Below are 24818 nucleotides of genomic sequence, written 5' to 3'. Positions count from 1 at the left end.
AAGTAAAAATTTTATGAAAATTTAAGTTATTAGGATTATTTTTTGATGTATGAAACTGAATTATTATAAAGTAGCAGTTGCCTGCAGCCCTGCCTGCGTAAGTTTTTATTTTCTCTGCGTGTAAGATTTTATTTTGTAACAAAAAAGTATTTTTTTGTGGTAAATTTTAGTCTAACCTGTGTTAACTCTTTAGCTAGCTAGACTGCCAATTTTATCTACGCACAAGATCACGGAGATTTGCTGCCTACTTTTTATGTGAAAACGTAATAAACAGACCGACAATACACTACTACGGTTTTGTATAGAAACTTATTTCCGCAATTATAATATTTGTAGCGGAGTATGGGTTATATAGCGGAATTACTTTATTCCATTTATATATTAAATTAGATTGAATTTAATTAATAAATGTATAAAATAACATGGTTTTTTTTCGCAATATACTTCACTACAGTTAGAAATTTAAATATTTCACAGTGAGTAGCACTGTACCAGCTATCAAAAATACATTACAAAATTAAGTTGATGAATTTACAAAAAAATCAATATCAGGAAAGCAGGTGGTCTATCCAAAATGGAAAAACATGGCAAGGGGTCTGCGAAACTAAAAGGTTCAGGAACCTCTGGTTTAAACAATATTTTACTAGTATAAAATAATAATTTTTTCTTGAATAATATCTAATTTCATGCTTGAAGTTCCTTTCCCATCAATACAAAAACCAAGGATTTTAATTCAAGCATGCCATAATTTTATAGTTCTCCAAATTTTAAAGGTTTAGTTTATACTGTTGTCTAAATATCTCATTTATCCTAACGTCTAATTTTGACGTATCTTATTTATTTATGTCATCTATGAAATTGATTGAATCAGATAATGATTTGAATATGTTGTTAATGGATATGTTTGGATAAGGAAAAGTATCTGAATATAAAATTTAAAGACACATTACTTTAAAAAAAAGAATTCTAGTGAAGGCAAATGAATGATCATGTTGTATTTTCCCTCTCGCTTTCTGATTATACTATTACGCTTGCCCAACCAGGAGATACACATCTGCCACTTACGTAAGTGCAAATAGAATTTAGTTTAGGTGTCACATTGAATTATGTTTGATAAATATTCAGGTAATCATCTCTATGTACAAAAGAAAAATATCGTAGGAGCTACCACCTACTCCAACACCGCTATTTTGTGTTTTTAACTTAATGTTACATTTTGATTTGCTGCCCAAAAACTATAACACTTAGAAACTTAAATTACTAAGGCATGTAGAAGAGTGTTCAGGAATTATGATGCTATAAAAAAATTGACATTTTATTATTTGTTCAAGAATTATTAACTGTTAAACTTGTAAAAAATGCCATACAGGCCCCTCTAAAGTCCTTAAGAATTCAATTACTGAGTTGAAATTTGGCATGGTGAAAGGGCCACATTTGTACATGAATTTAACACAGAGTTTGTTTTTTTTTTCTAAAATTCCAATTTGATTAAAAAGCATTGAAATTTTAAGTGCCTTTTTTGCAAATTCTTTCTCTCCCCCTGCCCATGTTTTTGTTGTTGATTTACCTTAAATTATACTGTGTTGCCTAACATCTATAAGACTTAGAAACTTAAAATTACGAAGGTGTGAAGAATAGTACACAAAATGTTCTAAGGAATTAGGTATATGTGATTTGATTGTTAGTTTAAGTATTATTAACTGTTAAACTTGTAGTAAAAAAAAGAAGAAAAAAAACACATGTTCGTCAATCTACTATCTGTAAAACGTAATTGCAGAGGTAAAATTTAATTAGCTAGTTGTACCATTTTATACTTTGATTTATTCTCAGCCTTTTTAAAAATTCCCATTTGTTCAAAAGCTATTGCAAACTTAAGTCAGTTTTTTTTCAGCTTATTTTTCTTTAAATATCGACTATTTATCCATTATTGTAAAAAAAAAAAAATTTTCCTGCACAAAATCTTAATATCTTTAATTTAAAAATTCTTGCTAGAGTAGTGTGTTGCCCATTATAAATCTTAACATTTATAGTGACATTTTTAAAAATAAAATTCAATGCAGAGTTTCCTATTTTAGTTATAGGACAAGTAAAATTGATTCTCATTTATTTACATGTTAACGAAATATTCTGTGTTTTTATGGAAAATATTGATGTCTAAGAAATAAAAATCAATTATGAGGGTTGGAAAGCGGAGATTCCCAGTATATTAAATTTGTTAAGTGTAATCTCTCTAGGTATCTTAAATGTAAAAAAATTATTTATTTTTAATGTTTGTAAAATAAAATAAACTTATTTTTAGTAAATGAAAAGTTTTTTTTTTTAAAGGAAAAGTTTTTTTAAAGAAGTATTAATTTAACGGGGGAAGATAGCTTTATTTCAAACCCCAAGCTTTCGTTGTTTTTCTGGAGAGCATATTTGTAAAGAAAGCACATTTTATGTCATCTTTAATTAAACAATCAACCTCGTAAGTGTCCCAGTTATTATTATCATTCGAAAAATTGAGAATATATAGATATATATAGATATATTTACAAGAAAGTTTTTTTCTGAATTCAATTAAAACTTTTCTCACTCCAAAAATAGTTGGACTAACATGATCTTGCCATTTAATAAGTTATAAATCTCAATATTTATAGTAAAATTTTTAAAAAGAAAAAGAAAACTTAATAGATAGTTATAAGTACTATTCCCAATTTTAGTTGTTATGTATTTCGTCCACAAATAAGGCAAAGCCTCCTAATATATTAAATTTGTTAAGTGTAATCTCTTTTGATATTTTAAATTTTAAAAAAAATATATATTTATTTTAAATGTATGTAAAAAAACAACTTATCTTTGTAAAAGAAAAGTTTTTTTAAAAAAAATAAGTATTAATTTAAAGTGGAGAAAAAGAAGTGCATCACCTTTATTTCAAACCAAAAGCTTTAATTTTTTTTTCACTGGAGAACATATTCATAAAGGAAGCACATTTGATTAAACAATCATCTTCGTAAGTGTCCTAGTTTTTTCCTTTGAAAAAAATATAGTTTTTTCTGAATTCAATTAGAGCCTTTTTCCACTCCAGAAATACTCGGACTATCTCTTAGTACATTTATCCCCTGATATTCCTACATTTATTGATCTAAGAATTTTTCTTTCCCAGGTAATCAGCATTTTTTCTTGTTTCTGGGTTGGAGTAAATGTCTCTGATCCATAGATAAAGGTTGGTCTGATTATAGTTTTATAAACCTGAAGTCTCGTTATTACTTTTGATGTTAGCAATCTCTTAAGTGCAAAATAACTGCAATTTCTAGCATTTAGTCTTTGCTTAATCTCTGGCATAATATCATTGCTTTCAGTGACAACTGAACCCAAGTACTTAAATTCCCTAACTCAATAAATTTCACTTAGAATATTATTTAACATGTCTTCAATTTAACATTGTAAAAACAATTATAATTTTAATTGCATACTTTATTAGTTATTTATTTTTATCTCCTAGGCTTACTAAATATTCAGCTTTTTATCTGCACATTTTTAATTTTGTTCTTTTAAGGGGTGCTTCTTTTATTCAGTTGCTGAAAAATGTTGGACCTGACAAATGCTTTAAAGTCCTACTGTTTGCCCTGACTGAACAAAAGATACTTTTCCATTCACGGGGCCTGATGTTTTGACTAGTGTGGCCGAAGCTGTAGTAATGGTAACTGTTTTTCTATGTAGATTTATAAGACTCCTTTTAAGCATAGTTAAGATCAGAGGAAATTTTCTCTTTTTACGCTTGCTATTAAAATGTGTATTAATGAAAATTAGACCAAAAATAATTGTTTTGTTCTTCTAAAAATTATCGTGACACGTTAGGTGTGTAGTGATTGACTCACAGCTAGAGAGCGAGTTGTTCACGCCCCTAATTAAATAATTAAAATGAAGAGTATATACATATTTATATAACCGTCATTGTACAGCAGACTCAATTTTTGGGTTTACGACTATTAATGTTCCCCTCTGTATCCTAAGTATAAAGTTAAGTAAGGTTTGTCAACAGCTGACGGACAGAAAATTTTATTTTCAATCATTAAAAGAAAATCACTAATTTTGCTTTCTAAAAGCAAGTATCCTTTTTAGGCTAATTATATTATATATATTATATTTAGGCTAATTATATTATATTTTTATTTATATTAGGCTAATTTATAAACTTAAAAATTATTCTATCAATGCACACGCATAAAATTAAGATAGAAGCAAGTTAAGACAAACCAGAAATGGTGAAAATCAGAACTCATTTGTCTTGTATACAGTTAAAAACAAATTTTGTGATTACAGTTAAAATATATTTTATAGTTTCCCCACTTAATAAATATGAACTGTTATTTAAGAAAATTCAATTAGCTATTTATTAGCAATTTTTTATACTATTTATAAGAAGAAATGACAATGATTAGGAATTACCCCAGTGATCAATAATTACCCCATCTATAAGGGGCAACATTTGATAGAGTTTCCTATAATCAATTATAATGTTTACAGTAGATATGAAACAATTAAACAAAAGCTTACACTACTTTTATGTCAAAGAAAAAGAAAGTAACTCAAAATATTTATTATTAAGAGAAGGAGGAGGATCTTTGCAGAAATGTACACATTTTAAAACCCATCTTTGAAATGGAAAATACAAAAAGCAGTTTAAAAGATACTTATTGTTAGATTAAACAAAAAACTATTATTAAGTAAATGTAGTTATACTTTAGGAAAGTGTACAAGCATTCTTGTCCATGTCTCAAATTAAAATATATATATATATATTTGTAAATAAAACTTAGGTGATCATTATTTTCCCCAGAAACAGAGTGATCGTGAATTACCCCGGGTCACCCTATTTCACAAAATATGGGATAAAATTCATGTCACTGAGACAAAATAATGTTTCACTATATGTTCTTACCCTCTTTTCTGTTGACTACTGGATTGGCATTTCTTGGATCTTTCATCCTGTCTTTCCATAAAAGAAAAGGAATTAATTAGAATATGATCGCCATAAAAACAGTTAAAAATCAACAAAATCAAAACTGTTTCTTATATTTTATAATTTTTGTTAAAAACAATTTTTTTTACTTAAATGAAATTAATTTTGATTTAAATGAAGGAGAAAGATCATGTATTAAAATTAAGGCAAATATTTTTATTTTTAGTAACTGACAATAAGTTGAATGCTTAACAAATATCTTTTTTATGCTCAATGCATATTGTATTTTAGCATAAACTAATGATTTTGATTAAAAATAATTATCATTGGAAAAGACTATAAAATTTAGTCGGGAATTGTAGGGAAAAATTTAGAGGACAGGTCTAAATCTAAAGTAAATAATTAGACTTGAAATTTTAACTTATTATGCATCGTTTTTTGAAGTTGGATAAAATATGTGAACTACTAAATATTTAATAATATTATAATAAAATTGCAAAATAATAACAAGTTAAATATTTTTCTAACATAATGAAGTTGTTTTTAAAGTGAAAAAATTTTTTGATTCTAATTTAGAAAAAGAATAAGATATGTATGAAAAAAATAAGACATGGGAGCCAATTAGAATTAAAATAAATAGAGAAATTCTAAATAAAGCTTTTGTTATTCAGGGCTCCCACTAAATTTTAGAAATAAAATTTCCTGAATTTGTGAGGAAAGTTTCCAACAATTTCTGGATTATATATTTCATCTACACAGTTATTATCATAAATTAAATTTTAATTAGACAATTAATTAAAGTTACTTTATTGTAGAAAATATGTCAAGGCTGAACAGGTATATTTTAGAATTAACAACTATATAAAAACAGATAAAAACTCAAAATAGTAAATTAAAATAATAACCATGAAATAATATTCTAATTTCAATTCAAAAAAATTGAACCTTAATTTTAACTTAAATTAGTTTTATAACAAATTAATTCATTTTATAACAAATTTAATTGTAAAATGAAACTTAATATAAAGATTTGAAACGTTTTTATACCTTTACAGCAACTCATTAAATGCAAAAAAAAGATAAAAACAACAAAATAAAAATTAGAAATAAGGTCCCTCTATTTAATATGTCATTTTGTTATTCATTTATCTAGTAAACAAAATATATTATATTGAGGATCAAAACAAATAAATTGTTTATAAATATTTGTTTTATTTATTTATTTTTTGGTGGTTTAAAAATGATTTAAAATTACTTCTCATATCTAATCAAAAGTATTTTTTTAAACAATAATTGACACCCGCGGTTTAGATTATTCAAATAATGTTTTTTTACAGTCCTTCAAAGAAAAAAAATGGCTACCGAAATTAAGCAAATTATTAAATTAAGCAATGCTTCTGAAAAATGAAAGACATTTGTTATTAATGACTAAGAAATTATAAATTCTTTTATTAGATAGAGTTAATTGAACTTTTATTTATGAAAAAAATCTTCTAATTCATTTTAAAACTAAACTAGCAGCTTACAGGAGAGCATAAAATGAAATAGCCAACTGAAAAATTATTGTTATAAAACATAATTTCTAAAAACTTAACAAATACAATTAAAACGAATAAAAGTAATTATAAAAAGTATGTAATTAATAAAATAAATGCATGAACTGAAGAGAAAAAAACATTTTACTTACTTGCTCTTTTAAAGTGTTTAGTTCTCTCTTTTTGCAAAGAAGAAAGTAGACCCCTTTGGGACTAGGGACTAAGCAAAGATTCATTTGACGAGAAAGTTTTGAAAAAAGGATTATTTATCTCCTTTTTTTAAAAAACTTTCTCGCCAAAAGAATCTGTACAATCAAGGACCACCTAGTGGGCAGATTTTCCCTACTTGAAAAGAATGTTTCTTAGAATTGGGGTTAAGGGACAAAATGTGCTTCCTTCCCGTCTCTCTCCCACATTCTTTTTACTTCAAGGACTTCAAACATACTTATCTGGTGATTTCAAACAGTAATCAATATCTATTTTGAATTATTAAAAACTATTTCTGGTCCTCATAATAAAAAACTAATATGCACTAAAACCTTTTATTAACTATTAGCAATAAGCAAGCTTACTAAAATAAAAAATTATTGAAATCAAAATTCATTTCAGTACTTTTCGTAAGCAAATTTTTTATACATATAAACTGGGAAATAATACTTACATCAGGGGTCTGTCCAGACATTTTGTGAAAGGTCCGTTTTTCGTGAAATTGTGAAAAAATTACTCACATTCTTTCAACCAGGGTCCGCTTTTATGAATTTGTGCAAATAGGGTCCGTTATAGCAAAACAAAAATTTTTTCAAGGAGTTTTTAAATTGTAAAGACATACAAGATTATGCTCAACACTGTAAAATTATAATTAAAAAAATAAAATTTTAAAAAATAAACAACAATTGCTGCTTCTAAATTAGAGATGCAACATACAAATATTTGGTATTAGCCTATACTGCTGAACGCAGAATATTAATTTCGGACGAATATAGGAAGAAGCGTCTGCCGAAGACAAAACTTAATTCGTTTACATCCATATTTCTTGTTTTCTGCCCTGGGAAGGGTTTATTCGATTAACAAAATAATAATGAAGATAAACAAATTTGTGAAGGGTCCGATTAAAAGAAAAATCACTTTGTGAAGGGTCCGTTTTTAAGTTAAAATATTTTGTGAAGGGTCCGTTTTTATGAAAAGATATTTTGTGAAGGGTCCGTTAACGGACCCAAATTTCTTCTAAACAGACCCCTGTACATATATGTTTTGATTCGCGGAGCAGTAAATTAGAATATCGTTTCTTTATAATGAACAGTAAAGCTGCCATAATTAAACACATTTAAGTAAATAAACCATTTTTTTGGTTTTCATCAGCTTTTCAACAGTTTTAGTACTATATAAAAAACACATTCTCTTTTTATGAAATATTTTTTATAAATAATTAAGTATCTTTAATTGGGCAAATTTATTTACATTAGCGAACTAGCTGTGGAAAATATAATATTAGTATTACAAAATTATAAATTAATAAAAAAATATATATATATTTGTCTAAAAGTCTTTATAAATTACTTCCCTCGTTGAAAAAAAAATATTATGTTTTTTTATGAATGAATGCATGAGGACTGTGTTATTTTATATCATTCACTTATATCACTAAATAATAATTATATTTTTGGTTGAAGGCTAATTATCACAAAGATTTAAAATCCTAAATAGCCAACTGCAACAAATTCATTGCCTTGGATACTTTAAACAAGAATTTGAAGTTACTTTACTTTTCCACTAAATACTTACTTCTTTTAACTATCTTCATAAGAATAATGATGTTCTTTTAACTTTCTTACAGATGATATTCTATTTAGCTGTGCAGATTTATACTTTCTAAGGCGTTAAAATTCACAATTTTTAAATTCTTTAACATAAAAATCGTAACTTTAACTTTAAAACTTTATTTTATTTGCGTTTAAGCAACAACATAGATTTTAAAAATCCATTATTAGTTTTCACACAGTTTTATAACAGGCGTAGAATATTTTTAAAGTAACATCAGTTTTTATTTTGCTATTATTTGCATAACTATAACTTGTAAAAAAAGTTGTTTTTTCTTTATCATTTGAAACTTTAAATATTTTATTAAATGCATAGTTAAAAATTACCCGTCTATTTTTTGTTAAAAAATAATTCCATTTATACAAAAATAAAAACTAGCAGGCTTTACCCTTTTCTTACTCCGCTCACCAACTCCCTGAATTGCTTATCATTCATTCATCATTGATTTTTTTCTTTATATATACTTCCTTAAGCTGCAATATTTTTCACTTTTCACAAAACACATAAAAAAAATTTTTTCGAAATATACAAGTATTGTAGCTTTAGGTAAGAACATTTTGTTAAGCATAATGAAATAGAGGATTTAATAAATTTGAAAAATAATTATCTCTACTTGAAAAAAAAAAACTAACTTAAGGAATACAGATTGTGTAATTCAATTGGAAAAAATAATGAGAAGTAATTTTAATAGTTAACAAGACTTATTAAAGTTTAAATAGGGAATGGTTTTAACGTGAATTATTAAGTTTATTGCTTTTAAAAATGTCAATATAAATATTAAGAGTGATATTAGGCAACAAACAAATCTCTCTCTCTCTCACTGTCTTTCGCTACTTTTGATTGACAACAATTTGAGCGCAAGCTTATAAAATAAATTTTTTTATGACAATTGATAAAGCAAAAAAAAAAAAAAAACTTAAGGAAAGATATAACGAATGATTATATAAATTTGCAATTGCTTTCGAACATTTGGAATTTCAAAACAAAATTCTTGTTAAGTTTGCACATAAATCCACTATTTCAGCAAATTAAATTTTAACCAAGTTACCTTTCAGCTTACTACGCAAAGAAAAAGTTTTGCTTAAATTACCACATTCTATGATAATAAATTTTTTTCAAAACAAAACCATAACTCTCTTAATAAAACCAAGTATTTAAACCATTAATTTGATAATCTTTTTGTTAAAATGATAGCAGTTTACCGGATACTCTAGCTTTCAAAATTATAGCTCTTGTAACCTCACATTTAGTAAAAAATATAAAACTGAATAATAAATTTTTCTGAATAAATGGTTTTTATACAGTGCTCTAAACTATCATGGTAAAATTACGAAATTTTACCACGTTTATTGCATTTCAACTCATATTAAAAAATCTAAATTTTTTGTTATTTTTACCGTAAAACATCACTAAACCACTTCGTTAAAAAATACTGAGCTTTTTGGTGTTCCCCTACAGCCAGAAATAAAGTAAGTTTTACAATATTTTGGTAGTTTTTATTAAATTTTCTTTTCTAGCAAACATATCAACCAATCATAGTATTTTGTATTAACAATTAATAATTTTTAAGTTAACTATCGAAATCTAAATTTTCTCTACAGCTCATCATAATTTCAAATAATAAATCTTATCGTTTTTGCACTGTCAAACAAAATGAATATAACGTAAAAAGAAGAAGAAAAAAAAAGGTAAATAAAAGGCAATAATAAAATTGCAATTAATTTTCGAACAAATTTGAATACCGATATTAAGTTCATGAACAAAATTAGCCTTTACAGCTCGTAAAATTTCAAATTAGTATTTGCATTTCTGTGTTCTGCAGAGCAGCTAGTACAGTATTTTTTTACACCAGATTTTGCAGATAACAATTTCCAAACTAATAATAGAATAGTAATTTTTCTATTTCATCGCACTCCCTGGCCATTTTTTTATAATCCTTCGTAATTTTATTTTATAACTGTCGTTGAACAGCCGACCCGAATTTGAGCTTACGACTATCAATGTTCAACTTTGTATCCTTGTAATTTTGAATCTAATCCAAAAAATAAGAGAACTCCTGTACGAAAGTGTAGGGAGCGAATTGTCTTCGTGGAGAACCTTTTCTTGGATCTGCATCGCATTTCCATGGCATGGTGAGGAAAACCACGAAGAACAAGACACGGTTAACAAGACAAAATGGTACTCTAATCCACGATGCGTCTATCACTTGAATATTTTATGTCATCTGGGTACGAAATTCGTATCAACCAGCAATTCTTGTGATTCAAATCCTCAAAACTCATTAGTAGGCTAGCGTTCTTTCCCCTGAGCCACCACCGCTTATCCTTCGTAATTTGAAGCTTTTAAATCTTACACTTTTTGTACAGCAAAGCAAATGTAAAGTTAAAATTAACACCCAAAAATAGCAGAGGGGATCTTCGCTTAAGGCTTTTTTATTTAGAGGGAAACGTATTATAGTAAATATTTCTTTCAGGATTCGGCTCAATAATTTAGTAGTTTTCCTCCCGCTGCTTATGAATTTTTTCATATGAAAAATTTAATAAAAATACAATATATTAATAATTTTTTTTCAGAATATTTTTCTAATTAAAAAGATGAAATCCAGTTTAGAAGTATCTGAGTAAATATACTAAAAAATAGACATTTAAATGCATGAAATGCATGTCTAGATGAAAAATTTAAATTATACTCATTTTTGAAGTTTTTGAAGCATTTGAAGAAACTTGATTAATTTGTTTCATTGCGTACTAAACGTACTATTATCTCAATATAGTTGTGAAAGACTCAAATAGTCGTTTGCCATGATTTAAGTAATTTACAAACTTTCGACTGTTTAGATAAGGAGCTGAAAGATAAGGAAAAGAGCGTAAAATGATGTTGTGTGGCCTCTATCGTTATGTCCTTTTATTAACCGCAAAAAATAATAAGCTAGAGTAGTACTAATTTGAACAGTACATACCTATAAGTGGTTTACATAAAGCATAAAAGTGAAGCTCTTTCCATTTTGAAGTCCTCCTCATCAAGCAAAGTTGTCTTACTTATCAAAAATAAGATCTTAATAGTAAATCAAAAATTATTTTTTTAAAATTTTGAGTTTATAATTGTACTTATTTTTTTTATTCACTTCTGTAATTTTCCATATCCAGTAGAAACACTTTTGTTTGATATTTTTTTAAATTGCAGTTTGAACTGTAAAAGATTTTTACTCTGTATTACTTACATTAAAACTGTTTTATGAGTAAACTACAAAATATGAGAGTTTTGTGTTAGAGTTTTTATTTTTTCATTTATTTACTTTTTTTAAGGAAAATATGTAGTTTAATGGAAATCTAATCACAAACCATTTAAAAAAAGTAATTTCATTAAAATGTTAAATAATAATAATGATCAGCATCATTAGCAAAGAAGTAATAAATGAAATGGATGTTTAGGGGAGCTTCATTCAAAGTAAAAGTATAAGAAAATGAAACAAAGTGCCGAAAAAGCCCAAGGCTTCTCAAGAACTACCACCAACAGAGAGGGATGAAAAACGCATAGCCGGACATCATTAATTTTCCTTTTTACCCTACAGAAAGGGGATCTACAGCTGCACCCCACCAACAGCTCATCCCTATTTAAAAGAATTTCAAATTCTTATTTTAAAACAAACGCATGTACTTCTTCTAGTAATCAATATTTAAATATCATGACGGACACACTAATATGCATACAAATTTTTTTTATTCCTAAAATTGCATTGGGTAAAATTGATCCGTATGATTCTCATTTTGACATTACTTTACAATAATACATACTGATGAATTCATATTGATACATAAAAAACTTAACATTTTTAGATGTGCAGAAAAAGAGTTCTAGTTCTTACCACATACAAAAGTGTTTAAACTGCAAATTACTAATTTTAGAGCATTCATTCCTAAAAATATTTTAATTATTATAATTTTATCATTGACCAGTCTGGGCAACGAGGAGGCAGTGGGTAAAATTTGTATCTGTTTTTATATAAATAATTTGGAATAATATTTACATTCAAGTTTTTTGAACAATCTATGATTTACCAGACTTGTCAATGAGAACTCCAATAAAAATGTATCATTAAAGCCTGCAAACATTCTCATCAATAACAATGTTATTTGTTTTACAGTAATTGTTTAAGAGTTAACCTAAATATGTTTCCTAAGAAGTCACTAAATTCTTTTCCTTCTTCAGTATTCATATTTATATAAGAAATGATGCTAAGACAAAGGACAGTAATTATGTATAAATTAACCATACAGGAATATAAAACCACTTTAAGGTAATTTCATGTAAAAATATTAAAATCACTCCCTGATGAAAAGAAAAAGAAAAAAATTCATCGTGGGAAACAATCAACTACAAGTATAAGAAGATCAAAAATTATAGCCTGACTTGATCTTTGTGTGTTGCTTTTTTATTAATGCTTATGTTAACCTGATTTTTTTCTTTTCTTTTGACTCTTACTGATTTTTACTTGAGACAATAGTGTTGAAGTTGATCTAATCGATTAAGTTGCTCTCTGACCAATTCTAAAAATTTCCTTTCATATGAACTTGGAAAAAAAAAGGCGGCCGTGCTCACCGAATTTGATACTTGCTTTTTCTCTATATCAAATAAATTTGTAATAAATTTTTTTCTATATCAGAAAATTGTTTTGGGAGTTTAACTTAACGTTTGCTATTCATTTTGCATTTCTGCTCACTTAGAACTTTAAATTACTAAGGTGTGTAGAAAACTATACAGGGATTACAATGGAAGAAAAAAATTTACACTCGATAGTTAATTTGAGAATTTGTAACAGGAATGCAACTAAGTTGAAATTTGGCATGCTGAAAGGACCAAATTTAATACTTCTTTTTTTCTTTTTTTTTTTTTTGCTTAAAGATTTTTTCCCTATTTGATAAATATTTTTCCATTGGAAATTCATCCATTGGAATGTAGAAAAATTTATCTCTTACGCGATTTTCATAACTTCAAACTTCCCTTGACATAAAAATTTACAAAAAAAAAGAAAAAAAATTTAACAAATATTGCCAAATATAAATCTTAACATTTATATAGACGTTTTAAAAAATATTAGGAAAAAAGAGAGATAAAAATAGTTTCAAATATGATCGGGTATATCATATAAGATCTAATAAGATATATTATTAACAAGAAAAATTATTTCTTGTTTTAATTGCTATTGTCTCGCACATTTTGTTCTTAATTTATTTATTTATTCAAGTACATTTGATTATTTTCAAATCAGCTATCATCTAATTTTTGTTAGGATTCTTAAAATAAAATATGCTTATGCGAAAATTATAATAGTTATATATTTTACAAACAAAATGATTTTTAATCAGCTTTTCAGAACAAGGGGAACCACTGCTTCTGATTCTGAGATGAAGAAAAAATTTTTGCACGGGCAGAAACTGCATCTTTATTGTGTATTAGCTCTCTGCGAGAACCGATTTTTTCCTTGTTTTTATTTGCTAAACTGAGTAATCTTCAAAATACAACTAATGGCAATACAATAGTAATTTTATTAAAGAAAGGGGGACCTAAACACTTCTCCGCTTTTAATCTACAATCATGAATGACAAGCAACTACAGGGGCTGATGAGCGAAACGAACAGGTAACGGAGCCTCCCAGTAGAAAAACAAAAGGATGCTTACAAATAATCTATGACGAAAAACTGTTGTTTGTGAGTGTATGATGCACATTTAGAATCATTCCAAAAGTCGGACTGTGGAGGCTGATGAACTGTAGGCAAATCATTTGCTGCAGTTAAGGTATAAATCATGTCACAATCTAAAAATAATTTTATTAGTGAAATATGTGCATGATGTGTATTTTATCTACTAAGGCATGTTTTTGAAAAAGTTATTATTAGCATTAATTATTATTATCAGAATTCTACTTGACTAATTTTAAAAGAGTTCTACTAATTAAAAGGGAGGTATGAAAATGATTTTCTTTTGTAGCATGAAAATTGTCATTTATAGGCAGCAAGAAATACCGCTTTATTTTTCACTTGTTCATGATTTAAAGATCTCCCCTAATAAGTCCTAATTACAAAATAATTTTATTTCATCGAAACAATTATGCCTTTTCTGAAATATTGAGATTCTGTATCTTGAATTATAAATTGGAAACTATACTAATATTTCAACTCGATAAAAGTCGAAATTTCGGTACTCTTAACGTTCTTTTTATATTTCAAACAGGGTTCTCCCACTAACTCCAGAGATTTAAAACATTTTACACATACTTATAGTTGTTAACTCCCCCAAAAAATTTGTTGCAAGAAATCTGCATAGGAAACATTTTTTCTAAATCAGCATTGAAAATTATTAAATGTGTGTTTATTATTTTGTGTTGCCACTGCAAGTTATGTTTCTTTCATTATTCAATAGTTACTGGGAAATGAGTAATTTTTTTAAATGTCTTTTGATTTGAACATTAAATTGATTTAGTAGCAGAAAAAATTGATAACTTTTTTTAAACTATGCTGTGATTCTTGTACTATTTTCCACTTTAATTAGAGTGCTATGTAAGTCTTGAATTAAATTATATGATAAATTTAACTATAAAGCAAAATTGAAAGGGAGAAAATTTTAATGTTTATTTTAGTCTAATTTGCTATTAAAAAAATTGAATTTAAAATAAAACTTTTTAAAATGAAATAATTCTAGTTTAAAAAAAACTATTTTGCTCTTTAATTGGTAAATGAAGTTGCTTATTTTTGTATTAAAGATTTTCCGAATGACACATTTTGTGCTATTGCAACACATAAGTTATAAATTTCTTCTCTGCTTGATATGGATAACGAAAGCTTAAGGTTTGAAGGTCAAGCCCCGGGGTGGGGGTTCCCTACGAAGACCTCCTCTCATTCTCTTTTCAAAAGTCACACTGATCAGTTTACAGACACCCGTGTAAATGTTTTTTGGCGAGATTCTAGAGAATCAAAAGTAAAGCAACCCTACAAAACCCCACACCTTGTCTTAGAGAAGCATGCTGTTTGGATTTTTTCTCACTTGAAACTTGTGTTTTATTGCAAAAAATATATATAATTTAAGATATTTTCAACAGCAAGAAGTATTTTTACTATGTATTTTTTTTTTTTTACTATGTATTTACTATTTTTTTTACTATGTATTAAGAGAAATAATTTTAACATATATTTAAGTTCTGAATCATGTGGTTTGTATTCTGAAATACAAATAGAAAAGCAAAGTTTGAAGAATTACCAGATACTCGGCCAAATCACGACTCGTTACATCCCTAATTCTGCAAATAACTAGCATCCTTCTTTGCTTTTGTATTTCTATCAGCAAAGTAGTTTTACAGACTTAAAGTAGGTTTTACCTATCTGAACAATGACTTTGAGTTTATGCAAAAAAAGAAATAAGGAAATTCTTTAGAGCCTTTTTTCGTAGTAGAGAAAAACAGAATATCATTTGAATAACGGTTAAATTACTTTCAATTTTGCATTTTTATTTACTTCACCCTTTTTTTAACTCACCAGTTTTATAAAAAAATGAAATAACTTAACCAATCCCATAACATGTGATTCAAGCAGATTCTCTAATATTTAGCTTTAAAACATTTACACATGCGTTACATGTATGGAAACCAAATGCAACAAAAGAGGCCACTTGAAGGTAGCATATCTTTCTGACTAATAAATTTGTGTTTGGGCAAAAAAGAATAGGATGATTTCCGCATCTGTATCTATGCTAAAACATTCATCAAGTTTTGGTGACTTACAAGCAGTAGCCAATGAGGAATTAAAAAGAAAAAGGCCTCCCCAGAAGGTGAACTCAACTCGAAAGGTATACCTCTTAACCACAACTGGACATGCCTCAACATATATATATTTTATTTTGTGCAACTTTAAATTTATTTTGGTGCCATTGTGATTGTAAATAGCGTAATTGGAAAATATCTCACTTTCTCCCTAAAAGATTTCAAATCATAAATTATTTAAAATTCTATTATGGAGTAATGCTTTACATAACATCATTTTGAATAAATTTCATGTATTATTTACTCAACAGCTAGCAATATTTTGTTACATTGCTTAATTATACTTAATTATTTCAATTAAAGTAATAAATGTATTATGAATTATTAGCTGGTATAATCAGACTGAAAAGTAGAATAGGCAAAATTTAAATAATAGTTAAATCACTTAAATGTTGCAATTTCTTTTTTCGTACTTTCTATCAGTAAGCTATTTTTACAAGAATTTTAATGACTTATGGAAGATAGCGCATTATCCTTCTGAACAATGACTTTGAGTTCATGCAATCGCTTTATAGCCTTTCTTGCATTCTTCACATCCTCTTCCCTTACGATAACAAAGCTTTCCTTATCGTAATATAGTTTTCTGTACTGATGCGCTCGACTTGAAATTCTAAAATGTTTGCTTTAATGTCTGCTTTTTTTCTGTGTGTTTCGTGAAACATGACTTCGAGTTCGAGACGTTGTAAAACTTTCCCAGGTGGCTTTTCTTACGTATGCGGCGAGTATAGTGTTGTTAAAAAAAGCATGAGGAGCATTACAGACTATGTAAGACATTTAATGGGGCATATTTTGGCATGAAATTAGGAGACCAGGACAAATCGTGGGCTCTCCATATGGTTTGTGTGCAGTGTCTCATTTGGAATTCCTATGACATGGAGGGAGCCCCAAAACCACTTTGATGATTGTTATTTTTGTTCCTGCCATGTTCGTGGGCATAACCAGAAAAATCAAAGGCTAATATCTTATCCTGATAGAATTAAATCGGCTATATGCCTCGTTCCTTATGGACCTGGTGTGCCTGCGCCTCCAACTGAATTGCCAATCATCTCTTCAGACTTGGAACATCCAGAAGTTCAAGACTCCGATATTGAATATAAGCCATCTGTAGCCGGTTAACCTCAGTCCTTCTCTCAGGTGGAACTTAATTATCTGAGCAGAGATCTTGGCCTTTTGAAAGAGGCAGATGAATTGTTAGGCTCCAGACAGAAAGAGAAAAAAACTAATTGGCCAAAGGAACATCATTTTATTGGTACAGGAATGGTGAAAAGGAATTTATTAAGTACTTCGATGAAGAGGAGAACTTTGTATGTTGTTCTGATGTTCCTAGATTGATGAGCAAATTTAATGTCATCTGCGAAAAAGATGAGTGGAGGCTGTTTAATCTAGATTATCTAAATAATTATTCTAGATTATCTAAATCTGTTATTTAGATTCATCTAAAAGAAGCCTTAAAGCTGTTCTTCATCATGGGAGCCAGTATGCATCTGTACCGGTTGGACACTCAGTATATTTAAAAGAATGCTATGAAAACCTGGCATTCGTCCTGGAGAAACTAAAATACATCGATCACAGTAGGACCATCTCCTGTGATTTGAAAGTTATCTCCATGCTTCTTGGTCAACAAGGTGGATTTACAAAGTTCCCATGTTTCATTTGCTGTGACAAGACTCAACATTGGGTAAAAAAAAAAATAATGACTGAAAAGACAAAATCTTGACCCAGGCACCAAGAATGTTATTTGAAACAGCTTAGTTGATTAGACAAAAAGTATTGTTACCTCCGCTACATATAAAATTAGGTGTAATAAAGCAGTTTGTCAAGGCTGTTCCAAAAGATGGCGATTGTTTCAAATACCTGTGCGAAAAGTTTTCAGGTTTATCCCAAGCCAAGTTGAACGAAGGAATCTTTGTTGGTCCAAATATCCGCAAACTCATGAAGTATAAAGAATTTGAGACACGACAGCAACGGAAAAAGAATCTTGGGTTGCTTTCAAAGATGCCGTCAGTAAATTTCTGGGTAATTACAAAGATCCTGATTATTAGGAAATTGTAATGAAAATACTGGACAAATTTAAAACTTTGGGTAGCTTCATGAGGGTAAAAATACATTTCCTTTGCTCACATGTGGACTTTTTACCCGATAATTTAGGAGCAGTCAGCGAAGAACAAGAAAGGTCCTATCAAGATATCAGAGATATGAAGCGTAAATATCAAGGAAGATGGGACAAGAACATGCTCGCCGACTACTGTTAGATGATAGCTCGGGATAGATCTGAGATTTAGCATAAAAGAAGATCATCAAAAATAAGTCTCAGAGGAAAACGAGTATATCCTTAAATAGAAATTTTTCTCTTTTTTACGTTACGTTTAAACTACCAATACGTTTTTTGCTTGTTTTGTATTTGTTTCAAACTTTCATGTACACATACACAATATTTGCTATTCTTGGTCAATCGTCAATTTTACATAAGCTATCTTACTATTTAAAAAAAAAATTAAAATGGTATGTTGGTGATTTTCTTCCAGAAACTGATGTAAAAAGTTTAAACGCAAGGAACTTATTTTTTTTCTCTCGACCAGAGGTAACTTGTGCAGTCTGGTAACAGTATTTTTTATTCATTTTAACCTATAAAAAATTAGCTGATAGCTCAAAAATCAATTTTCTTTCACAAGATTAAATTTTACATAGATCAAAATGAATGAAGAGAGCAGTTATTGGCTGGTACTTGAAAAATTGTTTGAGAAAATTCCTTTCCAAATAGGATTTTAGTTAAAACATTAATATCGATTTTACAAAAAATCCTAATGTGATTAGGAAAAATGAAGGTCATTTTCGAAATCAGCACATCAAATAACATATAAATCAACAATAACTTCTCTTGTATTTTTCAAAAACTTCAATTTCACAGGCTTGTGTTATTAAACCATATTTTTGCTAATATTGGTGTGATGCTTTAGTTATTTTTTGAAGATTTATTTTTTCTCCTTTAAGGTTAACATTGTTCTTGTATCAGAAAGTTAAGTTAGTATCTTATGTTAATTTTTCAAAAAGTTAGTTATTTCTGCCATCAGTCTGTAAATGTGTCTGTTCTAAAAGATCAGAATAAAGAATTAAGTTTGCAAGTTGTGAGGTATAAGAGCAGTCTAAAAGAAATATGGGTTTTCTTCTTTAATGTTTTATTTAAATTTTACTTGATGATGTAGTAAACTCTCTTCAGCTTAATTCATAACACAAATATTTATCATATTTTTAGATAAACTTCAGTTACAGAGTTTGGACATAGTTATCCAGTTGCACATTTTATTACTAGCAGTTTAGATGCAGAAACCATTAAGTATTTCTTTCTCTTAAATCTAAAATTCCAAACCTAAATTGTAATTGTATAATGACTAATAATAAATTTACAGCTGATCCATTCAATACGATTTTTGAAAAGGTTTCACATTTGCTATGTAAATGGCACATTCACAGGACCTGGCAAAGACAATTATCAGCTAATGTTAAAGATGTATATTTACAAAATGAACTATACGCAGACTTATTATTTCTTACAAAAGCGAAATCTTTTATCATTTTTAAATAAACTTCAGTTGTTTATACAAAAGCACAAAATTGTTGCTCTGCTGTTTACCTCTTATTTTGTACAAAATTATTGTTCACCACAGTTCTGCAACTAAGTTCTACTGTAGGCAGTGCACCTGCCGATCAAGCAGTTGGCCGTGAGCTCATTTATGTCATATGCAAAGAAAATAAATCTTAAAAAATCTGTGCTGTGACTAACTATTAAATGTTGTGATGTAATATCCTGTGATTGTCTTGTTCTTTAAATGCTGTTATTTATGTCTAAACTCTGATGGATTCTGCAATAGAAATATTAAATAAGATTAATCAGACACTACCCCTCTCTTTCAGACTTAAATAACCTGACTAAATTGAAGACCTGCAAAAGAATTGAAAATAAGAAACCGAGCAGCAAACCTCTCGTAACAATAATTTATTTAATTTTAACAATTTAGCTCTCAATGTAACTTTGTAACCCAGTAACCTATCAACACTTAGACATAACTTAAAATTGTAACAATGAGAACTATCTTCCTTTAGTTTTTACTTCTTTTACTAGACTGTAACTATGTGATTCAAAAATTCATTTTTGCAAAACCCATTATAACTATAATACTTGAGTGAACACCTGAATGCTGGAAGATTGAGTTGAGAGAATTAGTTCAACCTCATGACAAGTTAAACATGCATGGAGGAAGTGGGCCAATTTTTTATTGTTAATAAAAGCTTTTTGGTCGACTAGCAAAGCACGAGAGCGATTGCCTAATTGTGGATGTGTGCTCCAATGTTCTGTTAACTGCGTCAACATGCCTTCAGATATTAACACCCTTTTCAACTCCTTTTTTATGTTTTGATTTTTTAAGTGACGAATGCACCAAATCCCAAAGTATGAGTTGGAGTAGCGCTTCCACCCAAAAGTGTAGTGAAACTACTCTGAAGGTGTTGCAAGTATTCCCGGAAGATGTTGGATGAGCCAGGTTTAATAAATCGTGGGCATTTTTTATTTTATATATACAGGGTGTCTATAAAAGAACTCCGGGGTTTTAAAAATTCATATCTCACTAACTATAAAAGATAGCGAAATTTAGTCGATTTCTCTGAAAAGAGTAGCTCAGAAAGTTTTACTCATACCAATTGGGAATGTTTGTATCAACTGTTGGCGGCGCTGCAGGGTGTTGACCTTGAAATGGCGTCGCGAAATTTGAAATGATGGCGACTCCGCAACAAAAGACTCAATGTGTTATTTGGCTCATAGAAACGAAGTCTTTAGTTACCGTACAAAGTGCAGAGAAAATTCGTCATGTTCAACATCTCAGGGAACGAATAGTCAATTGTGTGGCAACCGTCCCCCCACACATGCTCGCCAGGACATGGGAAGAGGTAGAATACCGTTTAGACATCTGCCGTGCCACTAACGGGGCTCATATAGAACTTTACTAAGTGTTAAAAAAAACTTGAAAATGTAAGCTTTTCAGTCATGTATAAAACATGTATGTATGTTTTTTGTTTCATTAAAATATTTTGCCTCAAAACCCCGGAGTTCTTTTATAGACACCCTGTATATAAATGTATGTGTGCATGCTTATAACACTTTCCTGGTTATTAAAAATGTTCTCTTAAAATGTATACTTCCGTGTTAAATGATCCTCTTTCACTCTGTAATTCAAGTTGTAATTCAGATTTACAATTTGAAAAGTTGTGTTTTTAACTATATACTCAACCATCAGTTGAAATCTTAACAAGATATCTTGATTGCAATTCAAGATATCTTGTTATCTAATTGAAGCAACTTGTTCTCGCCTGTCTTTTGCCGAGAAAAAAATACTTATCATTTCTATGAATGAATGTTACTGCTTATATATAATGTGATATATTTAACATTACTGCTTTGTAATAATGTTTATTATGCTTTTTAATAACGAGTAGTGAAACTTCTCTGAAGGTGTCGGAAGTTTAATAATTTATGGGTATTTTTCTTATGTATGTAATTGTATGTGTGCATGCTTATAACACTCTTCTGCTAATTAAAAATGTTCTCTTAAAATGTATACTTCTGTGTTAAATGTCCCTCTTTCACTCTGTTACTCAAGTTGATTCGAAGTAATGTATTCAATCCATTTTAGATTTACAATTTAAAAAGCTGTGCTTTTAGTTATATACTTAGCCATTGATTGAAATTTTCACAAGGTATCTTGAGTGCAATACTAATTTGAAGCAACTTGTTCTCTTCTAGCTTTTGCCTGGATTATATAAGGAATTATTCTTTAAATATTTAATATAATTTGTTTTTAATAAAAAACTTTTATTAGTATTCACATTGCCGTTTGTTCTACTGATGATTTACATTTGTCCCGGAGAATAATCTCACAGCATTGTCTGCTTAAAGCTTTTCTGTGAGATATGTTTACCAGGACTTCATGTTTCTACTATGATTTATACAGATTTTCATTCGCTTTGAAGAATATCTCTGTGCCATAACAAGTCAAAATTTAGTCATTAATTTTGTTATATGTATTAGATATAATTGTAAATTTTTTAAATTCATAAAAAATAATTAAGCTCTTTATTATTTGGCATAGTTGTCAGATATTAATATAATTTATGTCTTAGATTAGATTCTGACCCACTGCAGAACTTTAAGGTAACATGATTTCAATTTTTTTAACAAGAAAAATGCTTCTATTTTACAGCTGAATAAGCAGACAAGACTTTTAGCTGCTCCTTTTCTCAGGATGTTGCCACTAGTAGCTGTCATAAACCTTATGTGATTGCAGCATCATAGAGTCAAGCTGGCTACCAATACTCTTTGTCTATTGTATAAGAACGAAAAAAAAATAGACATACTTCAAATTTTCTGATCTAACTTTATTATATTTTTTTTTGTGTCCTATTTTGTACATTTTACATATATACTGTACTCTTACTTACCACTAAAAAATAAATAAAAAGGTAAAAATAAAAATTATCAAAAGAAAATGTATCTCATTTATTTATCATTTCTTGAAGATATATTTTAAGGGAAAGCTGCTATTTTATAGAATATCTATCCAAGGTACTTAGTTCACTTTATATACAAGCTTACTACTATTTCCCTGCAACTGTTTCAGTTTAAATAAATTTCAATTTAGAATTTAATGCTACTGTATTTAATTAAAAACTTCTTAAATTTAGAAAATATGTCCAATAGTACGTTAGTAGAAGTCATTTGATTGAAACACTGATAAGTATTGAACAATAGAAGCACTTGAAGAAAAGCCACAGTTTTGGGAAACTAACTTTTATCGAAGAACGCAAGGATTTTGTGTCACTTTGATGATTTTTCTCTCTCAAAAAATTAAATATTGTGCCCTCTTTCCTTGCCTAAGACCTGTTTTTATCCTTCCTCTCGGCAACGACGTTATATATGTATATATATATATATGTATATATATATAAAAGAGTGCATCAACGTGACACATAAAAAAAAGCAAGATACTAAAAGAAAGAGGCAGAACAGATTTAAAAAGACATATTGTTACCTCAAAAGGCATAATATAAAATTTATCATTTAATTCAGTCAATTGAGCATAAAAATAATATACAATCGTATAAACTTAAAATACAATATTCTGTTAATCTTTAAAGACATTCTAATTTATAAAATTTGAAACGCAAGAAAGATTTTTTTTAAAAAGTAGCTGACTCAATTTTAACTGTTAGTCTTTAAGATGACTTTGTATGAATGATGTGCAAGACATTCCAAAGATTAATATTTTTCAAAAATATTATTTCAATGCCCACCACTTTTGGCAACATGGCATGTGACAGGCACTATTATTTATTTCTGTTTTGTGGGTCCCATTAAGATGGATCAATGTCACCCTTAAAAGGACAGATAGATTACACCTATATGCACTAAGCGGGATTCGAACCCAGAACCTTCCTGGTACAAGACCAATTACAGCTTGGTCAACACTTTAAAAAACATAAAACACCATATTTGAATTAATTGCATTAATTTATTAACACAGAAACTGTTCTACACGAATAGTTTCTGTGTTAATAAATTCGATTAAAAACACAGTGTGTTAATAAAATCGATTAAAACAATAAAATTGGACATATATCCAAATTTTAGTACAGTATTTATTTCAAATCAATGCTTGAAATTGGTTAGGATCAGTGACTTTGATTTTGAACCAATATGAAATTTAAACATAAAATGCCAATTCTCTACATTGTTCTTCTAATATTCTTCTCAACAAAAATTACAAATTCAATAGTATACAAATGTTAATTTCCGTCTTAAATTAATTATAATAAAAAAAAGTTGTGTTACCTGCCATAGTAGGCAAAAAGAAACGAATGAAATGAGGTCAAGAATCTCCAAAGACAGTATTTGGCCGCTTTTAATTAATCAAATAGTAAAGGAATAGAATATAAATGCCCTTTTAACACAAAAAAGACAGTCTTACAGTAACAATATTTTACGAAATCAGACACAAAAATGCACTTTCTCTGAGTAAACCAACTTTTTTTTTTTTTAGTGATGTAGATGTCTGACCCCCAAGATATTGGGGGCAGCCGGAACTCTGGAAGTACGGTTCCAATAGTTAGGACAGAAGAGAATTCCAAAATTTGGATCCCTTCATGTTAATTTTTTTTTGTTCAGTACTTTTTAAACGAATTGAAAGATTTTTGTTCACAATTGTTAAATTCGTTTATTTAAATTTAATTCCACTCAAAATATACCTTTTAGTAAATGATCATTGTTTTTTTATTTAATATAAGTCTTAAAATTTTTGAATTGTATAGTGGATAATTTTTTAACATCATTTTAAAGAATGCAATTTTAAATAGCAAAATTTCAGTGAAATCAGTCAATTAGTGAAAAGTTAAATTTTGAAAAAAATTTCTACCTTGCAGTTCAATTTTTCGACTATTATTAAGTAAAATAATTACCATTTACTATAAGTTATATTTTGCATAGAATTTTCTTTTGGATAAACGAATTTTATAACTAAGAGCAAAAATGTTTGAAATTCTTTCTATAAGTTTTCGAGATATCGTGAAGTACACAAAAAGTAAAATATTAACATTATTTGTTCTAAACTTTGGACTGCTCTCTTGACGAAACTATTGGGACATTACCTCCCAGAACTACAACGTA

At 28.4% G+C, this 24818-nt stretch overlaps 1 protein-coding gene across 11 annotated transcripts in view; it reads left to right on the top strand.

The window, feature by feature from the left end:
• LOC107451325 (DENN domain-containing protein 4C-like) overlaps positions 1 to 22645 on the top strand; it is a 94672-nt gene extending 72027 nt beyond the window's left edge. For 7 of the 11 annotated variants that reach the window (XM_087155039.1, XM_087155033.1, XM_087155034.1 and 4 more), the window contains 2 exons: positions 3536 to 3679; positions 22360 to 22645. The gene's annotated coding sequence lies outside the window, so the exon portion shown is untranslated. Of the gene's footprint in view, positions 1 to 3142; positions 3203 to 3535; positions 3680 to 22359 lie in introns of all 11 variants that reach the window. The other 4 variants (XM_087155036.1, XM_087155035.1, XM_087155037.1 and 1 more) reach the window with 4 other exon arrangements.
• Positions 22646 to 24818: the final 2173 nt, after the last annotated feature.

Source organism: Parasteatoda tepidariorum, chromosome 11 (assembly GCF_982258835.1).
Source record: "Parasteatoda tepidariorum strain Cologne lab strain chromosome 11, Ptep-v5.0, whole genome shotgun sequence".
Taxonomy (NCBI): Eukaryota; Metazoa; Arthropoda; class Arachnida; order Araneae; family Theridiidae; genus Parasteatoda; species Parasteatoda tepidariorum.
The sequence above is the reverse complement of the archived record's forward strand: the minus strand, read 5'-3'. Positions and strand labels throughout refer to the sequence as shown.